This window comes from Octopus sinensis, linkage group LG10 (assembly GCF_006345805.1).
Source record: "Octopus sinensis linkage group LG10, ASM634580v1, whole genome shotgun sequence".
In the NCBI taxonomy this organism is placed as follows: domain Eukaryota; kingdom Metazoa; phylum Mollusca; class Cephalopoda; order Octopoda; family Octopodidae; genus Octopus; species Octopus sinensis.
This window is the reverse complement of record NC_043006.1, coordinates 42562262-42574548: the sequence shown is the minus strand read 5'-3', so window position 1 is coordinate 42574548 and position 12287 is coordinate 42562262.

Sequence of the window (12287 nt, the reverse complement as noted above, 5' to 3'; positions counted from 1 at the left end):
CAGCATGGCCACAGTCAATTGACTGAAACAAGTAAAAAAGTAAAAGAGTATATGAGTTAACTTTGTATGAGAGATTTAGCCAAGAGATTAGCAGTTGTATCTTATCATTGGTGATTGTCGTATGAATGTGGTTCCAGTGTCCTTGATTATAGATCTTCTCAGTTGGGCTGTGAATCATCATCATTATCATTACCATATGATGAAAAGTAAAGTCGACCTCAGCAGAATTTGAAATCAGAGATTGTGATATTGTAGGTGTTGTTTAGCCTCAAGTCAGCCCAGTTGAGAAGACATTGGAAGCACAATCATACCATTTTTTTACAGACATTGTGAATCCTAAACTCTGTTATGCAATGTATTGATATTTCATGAATGTAGTGTATAACATGAGGAAAATTTTGTTGCGACTTCATTCAAGTTGAGAGACCATATGGAGGCCCGTTCTTTAAGGAGTAGCAACTCGGTGGAACTGACAAAAGATAACCCTGCTAAAAGAGACATGGATGTCTGGTCCTTTGTTGCTGCCTGGCCAGCTGCTGACAAACTATCCAACCCATGCCAACATGGGAAGCGGATGTTAAACGATGATGATGGTGGTGGTGGTGGGGGTGGTGATGATGATGATGGTGGTGGTGGTGGTGGTGGTGGTGGTGGTGGTGATGATGATGAATATGGTGGTCATGATGATGATGAGGATGATGATGATGATGATGGTGATGGTAGTGATGATGATGATGATGATGATGGTGGTGATGAGTGTTCTATTCAATTCTTACAGAAGAAAGCTCCTGCAATAGTCCTTTCTACTATAAGCATAAGGTCTGCCTGAAATTTGGTGGGAAGGATTCCTAGTCAATGACATCAACCCCACTGTTCTACCGGTACATATTTTAGTGACCTTGAAAGGACGAAAGACAGTTGACCTTGGCAGAATTTGAACTCAGAAAGTGAAGCCAGAAGAAATTCTACAAAGGTTTCAGCTACTGTAACAGTAGTAGCATCATATCCGCATGGAGATTGGTCCCACATGTGCCCTATATTGTAGAACCCATAGATAAGTACTGGCCCCTTTGATCCGAATGCTTACGAAAGCAAATCAAGTTAGAGACATCAGTTTAGGTCTACTAAACATTATTTCAAGAGCTGTAGCCAGCCAAAATCTCTGTAATATCAGCTGGCTGGTTAAAAAAATTTGCCAATTTGTGTTCTATGAAGAGAATAGCAACATATGTGAAGTAAAATGTACCCCTAGCTCCACATTCCACTTGTTGGGAGTGTACTTTTAATATATAGGGCTCACTAATAATGTAGAAATGTTTCTTTTAATATGCCACAGAATAAAAGTGCTTTCAAGGCATAGCAACAGGGTGTGAAGTATTTCTTTGAAAATAGGGCAAGCTTTATATTGTAGAAGCTGAATACATACATTATTAACATTACTTTTATTGCTTGTATTTTGGCAATATAATATCTGGTAATCTTGATACTGGCACATTCTCAACAATGATACACATTCTGCTTACTATAGTGTTCCTTTGGTATCAAAACGTCTATCACTTATTCTTTAAGCATTATATACTTGCATTTAAAAAAAAAATTTGATAAATGCATTTTATTTATGAAATAAAAACTGTTTAAAGTTTGATGGATTAAAAAAAAAATTGATTTTTTTTTTCTTTAAAAACATTCCCTTGCATGGTTTATATAACATATATTGAACACTCACAATTTTCTCATAGCAAGCTATTTATTTATTTATTTATTTATTTATTCCTTCTTTATTAAAATCTATTGTAATATTTGCTATATCTTGCATTTATTCCGATTCTAAAAATAACAGTAATAACAGAAATTGTTTAAAGTAACATAACATTGATAGACAATGACAAAAGTATTACTTTCAAAACTCCCAGATATTATTCACTTTAGAACCTGCTGATGTATCAAGAACATCCCATGTGCTTCTGAACATAATTTGATATGATTGACATAATCTATTATGTAAGGTATTCTTAAGTGTTTGTTGTTTATTTCTGTTGTTCTCTTCCACAAGATATATAAAACCTTCGCATTGTACAGAGCAGGGGTTCTGTTGCTGGAGTAAATTTATCCACCAAGGGTAAATTTTCATTACTCAGAGGGTAAATCTGCTGATTCTGAATTTTTTTTTTGCCAGTAAAAGTTTTTTTAAAATCTAAAGTTCATCATCATCAACATCTTCTTCTTCTTCTTCTTCTTCTTCTTCTTCTTCTTCTTCTTCTTCTTCTTCTTCTTCTTCTTCTTCTTCTTCACCATCATCATTATTGTATCACTATCATCATCATCATCTTCTACTTCTTCTTCTTCTTCTTCTTCTTCTTCTTCTTCTTCATCTCCTTCACCACCACCACCACCATCATCATCATCATCATCATCATCATCATCATCATCAATATCATCATCATTGTCGTATTATCATCGTCACCATCACCATCATCATCATTGGTGTTGGTGGCAGCTCCATCATCATCATCCTCAATATCATATTATCATCATCACCATCATCATCATCATCATAGGTGTCAGTGGCAGCTTCATCATCATCATCACCACCACCATCATTATCATCGTCATCATCATCATCATCATTGGTGTCGGTGGCAGCATCGTCATCATCATCATCAACATCATCATCCCCAACTAACATCGTATGGGTAAAAGTGAACCTGATTCACAAAGTTATCATATCTATTTCTTTATTGCCCACAAGGGGCGGCTAAACACAGAGGAGACAAATAAGGACAGACCCCAGTGTGTAACTGGTACTTAATTTATCGACCCCGAAGAGATGAAAGGGAAAGTCGACCGTGGCGCAATTTGAACTCAGAACGAAAAGACAGACGAAATACTGCTAAGCATTTCGCCCTGCATGCTAACATTTCTGCCAGCACGCCGCCTTTGATAGAACATGTATTATGTAGTACTTAAGGTAAAGGCATATAAGAAATACCAGGTGGTGTTATGGTATAAAACATACACTATAATCATAGAAAGTTTGGATGGTAGCTGTAATCCATCAATCCTCGTTTATCACTGATTCATTCATCACTGGTCAGGAACGAAGAGATCCTATGGTGTGCTGGTTTGCTTCCTATGATGGAAACCCTCATTGAAAGAAATTTATGTTAGTTGGGACACGAACACAGGATGGGCAACAACAAACAGACACCCCAGACGATTCTTTTACTCCCAATTTTGGCAAGGGGAAAAGAAATCATCAAAGAGCTAAGCTGAAATTCAAAGATACTGCAAAAAGGAATATGAAGTGGAAAGGAAATGATCCTGATAAATGACAAACTGAAGCGAAAAAGCGACCAGAATGGAGAGAGCTTATCAAGTCATGCCAAAGCCATGAACAGTCATAGTTGCGACTGCTGGTTACAATGTACAGCTGATTGTTATGTGTTACGCTTATCACGAATTGATCTGTGATAACACGGGTCAGCAATAAGTCTAAAATTCTGTTTGGACAACAAAAGCACGCCCCAACGATTATCCACAATGCTCGTGGTCTCGGAACAAAACTCATATTTACTATATTTTCAATTATTCATTTATCCTCAATTCGTCGAATACGAAGATTTATTTTTGTTTCTCTCTCTCTCTCTCTCTCTCTCTCTCTCTCTCTCTCTCTCTCTCTCTCTCTCTCTCTCTCTCTCTCTCTCTCTCTCTCTCTTTGTCGTCTTTGTAACTAAACGCCCAAGATAAACGAGGATAGCAGTACTTTTAAAGTTCATGAAATGGGAATAAATTTTTTTACCAAGAGGCAGACTAAAAGTCTAACGTTTCGGGGAAGATACCTTTGTCAGTGAGAGATGAATTGTTTACATATGTTATGTTCCTTGATAAACAGATGAGTTGTAGAGAGAGTGTAACATTACTAAAACAGTAAGCAGCATCAGATTCGTCAGACTTTACGCTTTGAGTTCAAATTCCGCCGAGGTTGACTTTGCTTTTCATCCTTTTGGGGTCGACAAATTAAGTACCATTTGTATAATCGACTGGCCCTCTCTCCCAAAATTTCGGGCCTTGAGCCTAGAGTAGAAAAGAATATATACTTTCTTTCTTTTTTTTTTTTTTACTGCGAACTGGCAGAAACGTTAGCACGCCGGACAAAATGCTTAGCAGTATTTCGTCTGCCACTACGTTCTGAGTTCGAATTTCGCCGAGGTCGACTTTGCCTTTCATCATTTCGGGGTCGATTAAATAAGTACCAGTTACGCACTGGGGTCGATATAATCGACTAATCTGTTTGTCTGTCCTTGTTTGTCCTCTCTGTGTTTAGCCCCTTGTGGGCAATAAAGAAATAAGAAACGTTAGCACGCCGGGCAAAATGCTTAGCAGTATTTCGTCTGGCTAATCCGTCGAGGTCGACTTTGCCTTTCATCCCTTCGTTGTGTGCTGGGGTCGATCTAATCGACTGGCCCTCTCCCTAAAAATTTCGGGCCTTATACCGAGTGTAGAAAAGTAAGCAGCATCGGATGAGAAAGTATCACATCTTTTGGTATTCATGTTGATTTTCCTCTTACTTTCGTTCCATCTCGTCCTCCTCCCTTTACCCTTCTTTGATTATTTGGATTTCCTGTCCGTCACTACTGAGTTTGTTGGAAACAGTATAATTCTTAATTCCATCATCAACATGTCACTTCGTATTTATAGAAGTCAGGGATAATGTGAACACAGTTCATATTATTTCCAGCATTTGAATTTTGGCCGTTAGATTTACACATCACCAATTCGGTGATTATTTCTGTTCGTGACTTGTGTTTGTCAACTGCGTGTTTGTTTGATCATTTTCCTGTGTTATGAATATTGTTTCCATCATTAATCATCTATTTTTGTGAGGAATTCTATGGATGCGTTAAGCAACATGGCTTAACAGAAAATACTCGCCTCTTGACGATAATATATAGACATCTGATTGTCATTGAATTAGACACATTATACTAATCAAATTCTACAAAGAAGAAACTGCTCCAAATATGCAAGAAACTAAATTCTTCACCATCTACCAACATATAGTCATCCTAGCAGTAGTATAGCTAGAGGTGGGGAGAAAAGCAGTCTATCTAGGCGTCACATTTGGGTCTGCTGAATAACCCTGTATAAGTTTATATATAACTCATTGGTTGTCGCGAGCAACACACATTCTAGCTATGCCACTTGCATCTCGGACTTTACTATGCTCTTCAGTCTCAGTTTCAACTCCCAGCTACAACTGAAATACCATCGAAACAGGAAAATAAATTGAAATCAAACTTCAATACCAAGTCCTTGAAAATCTTAGAAATGAAACTGAAAATAGGTGGGTAAAGAAAAGAATGCATGGTCACTGTTGAAGATAAGACATGCAGAGAAAAAAGATGGCTGTGGATGACTAAAAGTGATTTAAAACCGAAAACGGAGGCTCTAATCTGTGCTGCCCAAGAGCAAGCACTAAGAACAAACTACATAAAATACAGAACAGACAACATAGCAGAAAGTGATAAGTGCAGAATCTGTGGACAAAACGGTGAAACCGTATGGCATATTACCAGCCAATGTACGCCACCAACCCAGAATTAATATAACAGACGCCACGACAATATAGCCAGGCTTGTCCATTGGACACTTTGCAACAAGTATGAATTTGACAGAGTAAAAAATTGGTACGACCACAAACCTGAAAGCCTCGTCGAAAATAGAAATTCAAAGATCCTATGGGATTTTGTGATTCAGTGCAACCATGAGATAGAGAATATGAAGCCAGACATAGTCTTAATTGAGAAAGAAAACAAACTATGCTGGATCGTAGATATAGCATGCTCAGCTGACAACAAGGTATGCGATAAGGAAGAAAGAAAAGTCGAGATATATGATAGGTTAGCTTGGGAAGTTAAACAGTTGTGGTCGATGAAAAAGGTAGCAGTAGTACCAATAATTGTCGGTGGTCTGAGAACAGTGAACAAAAATCTCGAGAAGTACGTGGAACAAATAGGGACCGCAATAAGAGTGGAGCACTTGCAGAAAACAGCTCTGCTTGGAACCGCTCGAATACTCCGGAAGGTGGTCGAAAAATAAGGGGTGTTACCTTAGTTCGCTGGTAGTGAACAGCTGACACTGTAGTGCATCTGCAGCGTTAGAAGCTGTGCAAAGGCAATAATAATAATAATGATAATAATAATAATAATAATGATAATAATAATAATAATTATTATTATTGTTATTATTATTATTATTATTATTATTGTGATGATGATGATGATGATGATGATGATGATGATGATGATGATGATGATGATGAGAACAAGAATAAACAAATACTCATGATGTAGTTTGCATAATTAAAACAAAACATCATCATCGCAATATTGATCATTATGGAGGATAACGAAAATACTGGGAAAATTGACAATGTACTCAACAGCAAAGACAAATTTACAAGGATGTCATCCACTTAAAATTTAATCTGAATGAACTAATTACAACGATAAAAGCACTCTTAGGGGTGCAATAAATGCATCAAACAGCATACTTAAAAATACATAAATCACACGTAAAGTGTATAGTAGGAACCAAAAGCATATTACCTCAAAGAACACAACAAAAACCTCATAAAACAGAACATGAAATGCTTCATACGCAACAATGAAGAAATACTAACAATATATCAGTAAAATGATTAAACTAAAACCCTACTTCTCAAAATTAAACAACAAAATTAAACAAAAATTAAACAACAGGCGAATAAACTGTTAATGATTGATTGCAAACGTGAATTTTGTAAATTTCAAGATTCTGACAGTTATATTGAGCCACGAATTTGATCCTCTCCCGCTTGTTTATCATATATGTACAAGAAGAAGCAACTGTAATACACTTCACTCACAGACACAAATCAAAACTGCATAGGGTGTAGCAGAGATTAGAAACCGAATCTGTTGATACCTGGTCAGACATCACGAACAAACCAGCATAGTTTCACGTGATCGGTCTATTAACCGACCAATCAGCGTGAAGCAATGGCGTGGAAATTCTAGAATTTGACTTCCGGTCTTCTATAAAAACCGTTCGATGCGCATTTTTACTAGCTAAACGATTTAGGAAGGCGGCTGTGACAGATGGCACAGTTAGATGACAGGAACCCCAAGTTGCCACGAATATAGCATAATTGTTTCCAGTTATGTTGGGTAGGCCACATGTTTCTGTATCAACAGCTTGTCGTAAACTCTAAGCAGTATCTTTCCCCCAGTATGTAATTATTGCTGTTACCCGTAAAGGGCCAACGCAGATTGTTTTCATGTGCGATAATAAAATCTTCCGTTAAATGTCCGCGGGTGTCGTTAAGTTACTTCTTCACGCAGCCCAAGAAACATATTTTTATTAACTCAACCAGCTGCCACTCCAGCCAAAAACAACAACAACACCCAAGCGTCAAGGGAAACATTAAAGCGCAACGCGAAGATTCTTCAGACGTTTGCTCAAAAATAGACAATCAATAATTGCTTCTGATCATTAGCGTTGCTAGGTTGGGGGTCGGTAGGGGCGGTCCGCCGCGGGTGGCACTTTTCATCCTGTTGTAGACTATTGCTGTTGGCAATATATGTTTTTTGCGAGGCGAGGAGATGGCAGAAGCTTATCAGAGTTTCGTCTATTTTTATGTTCTGAGTTCAAATTCCGCCGAGGTCGACTTTGCCTTTCATCCTTTCGGGGTCGATTAAATAAGTACCAGTTGTGAATGTAATATTTCTTTTCGACATCTCTTTAAAGGTTTGAAACAAGAACAAAGAAGAATGTCAACTACTCTACATTATTACCTTGGACAAATTTTACTCTTGTATGTGTCAACTGTATACCCTAACTCGTACACTGTAAGAAAGTGGCAAAAGCCAGAAAAATTCGTTAATATGTTACTAACGTTTCAACTACCTTATCTATTATATAAAATCCGTTCTGTCTGTCTGTGTGTCTTCTAGGATGTCGGGCATCCTCCGTCCGATTGCGCTCAAATTTGATGTGTAGATAGCGACGGTATCAGGGCGTGTATAAGTCTTGAAAAAATTATAAAAATCGATTCCAGGTGAGAATGCGATCGATAAAGCCGTGGGAACATGCATTTGTAAAATCGTTTTTCTTGGAATAGAAAAAAAGTCTATCTTTATTTCTTCTTTTGCTGGTGTTTCAAATTTAGGTTAAATTAGTGTTTCTCAGAGGGGAGGCCTATGGGACGGTCGGACAAATTGTTTTGAGAAAATTTGGTTTAAATGTTTGACAACTCATCACCGTCCATTGGACGGCGGGCGTTTTGCTCGTATATATATATATATAACTAGCAAATTAGAGAATGCTCAGATATAACAACGGTGATGAAATAGATGTGAGTTTTCTATCTGTTTCTATGTTATAGAAGTTGAAGTTGAAGGATGAACATAATTCAATAATAGTTAAATAGCACATGGCTTGGATAGTAATTCAAGCATGGAATATAGAAAAATTTACATAAATGCATTATGGAGAATGTGCACATATGTTCGTGTTTTAAAATTGTTCATTGATTAATTTGTGCTGTAGAAAGTATTAATACAATTGACCTGATGCGAAAAGGAAAAGGCAGATAAAGTACGTGTTTTCGGCAACAGATAAATGATTAGCTTAATGTATCTCGTGATTTGAGACAACCGATTCTATTCTATGTTGCTTTTTCGATGTCTGTGGAAGGAGAGCACCAGGGTTCGTATGTCATGTTGATGTGAAAGACAAAGAAAGGAGAAATTTTAAGAGAGCCAACTTGTGTTCTCCTGAGTCAAACCAGGAGCTCGGAGCTAAGTAAAAGAACACGAGGGGATTAATTCTGGCATTCTATAGTAAAAATGACAGCCGGATTATTACCCTGAGATTGATTCAAGTGAAACACGTGACAAAACTGTGAAAGACTAAAATTTCACTCGGATGAGAATTGTTACAAAACTAAATTATTTTAATATTATTTTACCTATAGGTAAGGCGGTGAGCTGGCTGAATCGTTAGCACGCAGGGCGAAATGCTTAGTGGTATTTCGTCTGCCGCTACGTTCTGAGTTCAAATTCCGCCGAGGTCCACTTTGCCTTTCATCCTTTTGGGGTCGATTAAATAAGTACCAGTTACGCACTGGGTCGATATAATTGACTTAATCCGTTTGTCTGTCCTTGTTTGTCCTCTCTGTGTTTAGCCCCTTGTGGGTAGTAAAGAAATAGGTATTTCGTCTGCCGCTACGTTCTGAGTTCAAATTCCGCCGAGGTCGACTTTGCCTTTCATCCTTTCGAGGTCGATTAAATAAGTACCAGTGAAACACTGGGGTCGATGTAATCGACTAATCCCCTCTCCCACAATTTCAGGCCTTATGCATATAGGTAACAAATTTCTGTATATCTACAACAGGCAGATTAATGAGCATCTGGCTCGGGTAGTCGTCGGACGAAGGACAGAATACTCTTAAACCTAATTTTCCGGTCTAAAGCCGGGCGTGTGGCCATCTTATATTCGACCTACCGAATAGTCTTCGATTACTTGATCTGCAAACGCGAAGGAGATCTTAAGCGACCCTTTTAATACCCTAACTACCTGAATACTTCCGCAAACAAACCCTAATATCTCACCGGTTACACTACAGATCGGAAAACTTTTGAGAAGGTAAACTTGTCTTGCAGTGTAATGTGCCTTTCATTATATTCAAGCATTGCACAGCAGAACTTGCCTTTATACACAACTAACTCTTTAATCTCTCCTCCCCCTCCCCCTCCCCCTCCTCCTCCTCCTCACATTAAGGGAATACAGCCTGATATTTAGAAATATGTTGCTGTGTATCTCATTCTAAACAAAGGCAACCCCTCTGACCCCAGCAAACTACTGTTTCACTGCACTCACTTTTAATATCTTTAAAATAGAAACAACCATAAACAATGATATTCTGAAATATATAGGCGCTCTCCCTCTCTCTCTCTGTCTCTTTCTCCGTCTCTGTCTCTGTCTGTCTCTGTCTCTCTCTCTTTCTTGGCTTCGTTCTTTCTTCCTCTCTCTCGAAACAGTCCACCTACAAGCTCTGTCTTTCTCTTACCTCTTGAATTGGTAGCTTTCAATCAGATCACACAGCCGCGGCATGTGTCGTCGGAACATTGTCTTTTCCCTTTTCAATTCTTTTGTGTTCCAGGGTTCAGCTTTGTGGCTTACGCCTTTCCGTTTGTACAGCAACAACTTGCTTGCCGCTACATCTAACAACGTCCATTCTTATGCAGATGATACGAATCTTCATTCTTCTCAAACCTTTCTCAACCATGTCTCATCCACGTGTATTCCATACATCACACGCCCACGCCAAAACTGCACTTATTCCTTGAATGACGGACCTGAAGAGTAACCTTCAGCAAAAATTCAAAACCTCTTCATATCAAAAATAACCATCGTACCACTCCTTCCTAAACACGAACGACACCCAGCTAGAGCCCTCATAGTTGCACCAAATACTAGGCTTCAGTATTACTGCAGGTATCAACTGGGACCACACAACAGAGGGTGGCCCTTCTCTTCATAGCCTAAAAGTATTTCTGACCCTACCAGTTGTTGACATCATACGAAGTTCACGTGCGATCCGTATCAGACTTCTACGCAAAATTATTTTGGGGTGCATCCAAGGAAGGGCTGCGCAATGATTAGCACCAAATTCTTCAAAGCTATGCTCCAACCTCTGACCTACAAGCATGTTATCCCCTTTCCTCTCTCTATCCCCCTCTCCCCTCTCTCTTTCTCGTTCTCTCTCTTTCTCTCTTTCTCTTTCTCTGTCTGTCTGTCTGTCTGTCTGTCTCTCTCTCTCTCTCTCTCTCTCTCTCTCACTCGCTCGCTCTGTTTTTCTGTCGCTATTATAAGGGATTCTATTCTTCAGAGTTGGTCGGTCTTCTTAATCCATCTTTCCGAGGTCAGCCGACCATGGGCCTCTAGAATCTCCTCTGCTCATGTCTTTCCTACAAATATTGATTTGCACCAGTTTAAATTGAACGTTAGAAGCATCAACTTTCATCGGTCTCGAAGGGCACGCAAAGATCATGGACACCGACTTTTCTCAAGATCCAGCAAGCAAAAAGAAAGTTGTAGTTAACCAATTTTGCATTTGCTTTTGTCGTTTTGTCTGAAGTATTATATATAATTATAAGATCTTTGCTTAAATTGACTTTTTGTCATGCTTATGTAACCTTTATGTTTATTTCTATGTTAGATTCTACATAAATGACTTGAATCTCATAAACTATTGCTTTTACGTTGCAAGATTTGTCTAAGGAGCATCCTTCAGCTTTATGAATGGTTATGAGAGATGTACTATGCATACTGCTAGTGCTGATACAACTAATTTTATGACTGTGTTTGTTCTCTAGTTCTGAAAGTTCTAAAGATCTATCTGGTCAACCGCCTACATTTCATTGCCAACTCAGTAATATGTACATAGAAGGATGCATCACCACTAATAGCAATGCCCAGGTCACGCACTGATTGTGATTTTAGAACTACGACCCCTCCAGGTCCAGTGTATTTTGTCTGCTTCGTATTTAACTTTGTTAGCTGATAGCATAGGGCTTAGAACTTTCCAGAATTAAACTATGTTATTGTCGTCAGCTCACTTCTTTTTCTCTGTATATTTGGTCAGGATTGCTGTGTTTGTCTGATAGAATAAGGATATCTCTTGCTATATCCCATTTTATTTTTAGTGAAAAGGCTGTGTCAACCATACTATATTTCGATAAGACCTTTTCCATTGGGTTGAGGACGGGATGCGAGATGTAATTATATTTCTAAATCCACTAGTTAAGAAAGTTTTACAGTAGCTAGGGCTGTTTATTAAATATTTTATTGTTGCAGGAAAGCCTGAAGATTTTCTCCGTCACAAAATACAGTGAATAGCTTTCTTACGGGTTCGAACGTGCCTCGAATGTACTTGAATTGGTAACAAGTTTGCATGTATGTATGTATGTATGTATGTATGTATGTATGTATGTATGTATGTATGTATGCATGCATGTATATATGTATGTATATATATATATATGTATGTATATATGTATATATATATATATATATATATATATATATATATTGGGTCATCCCATAGATAATGCGTTTTTTAATAGTTCTTTTATTTTTCAAAAGTAAGAGAAACAAAGTTCCTTTTTAATCTAAAATATACTCTCTATCATTTTCTACAATGCTCTTCCATCTATGTAGTAGACTTGCAAGGCCCCTCTTCC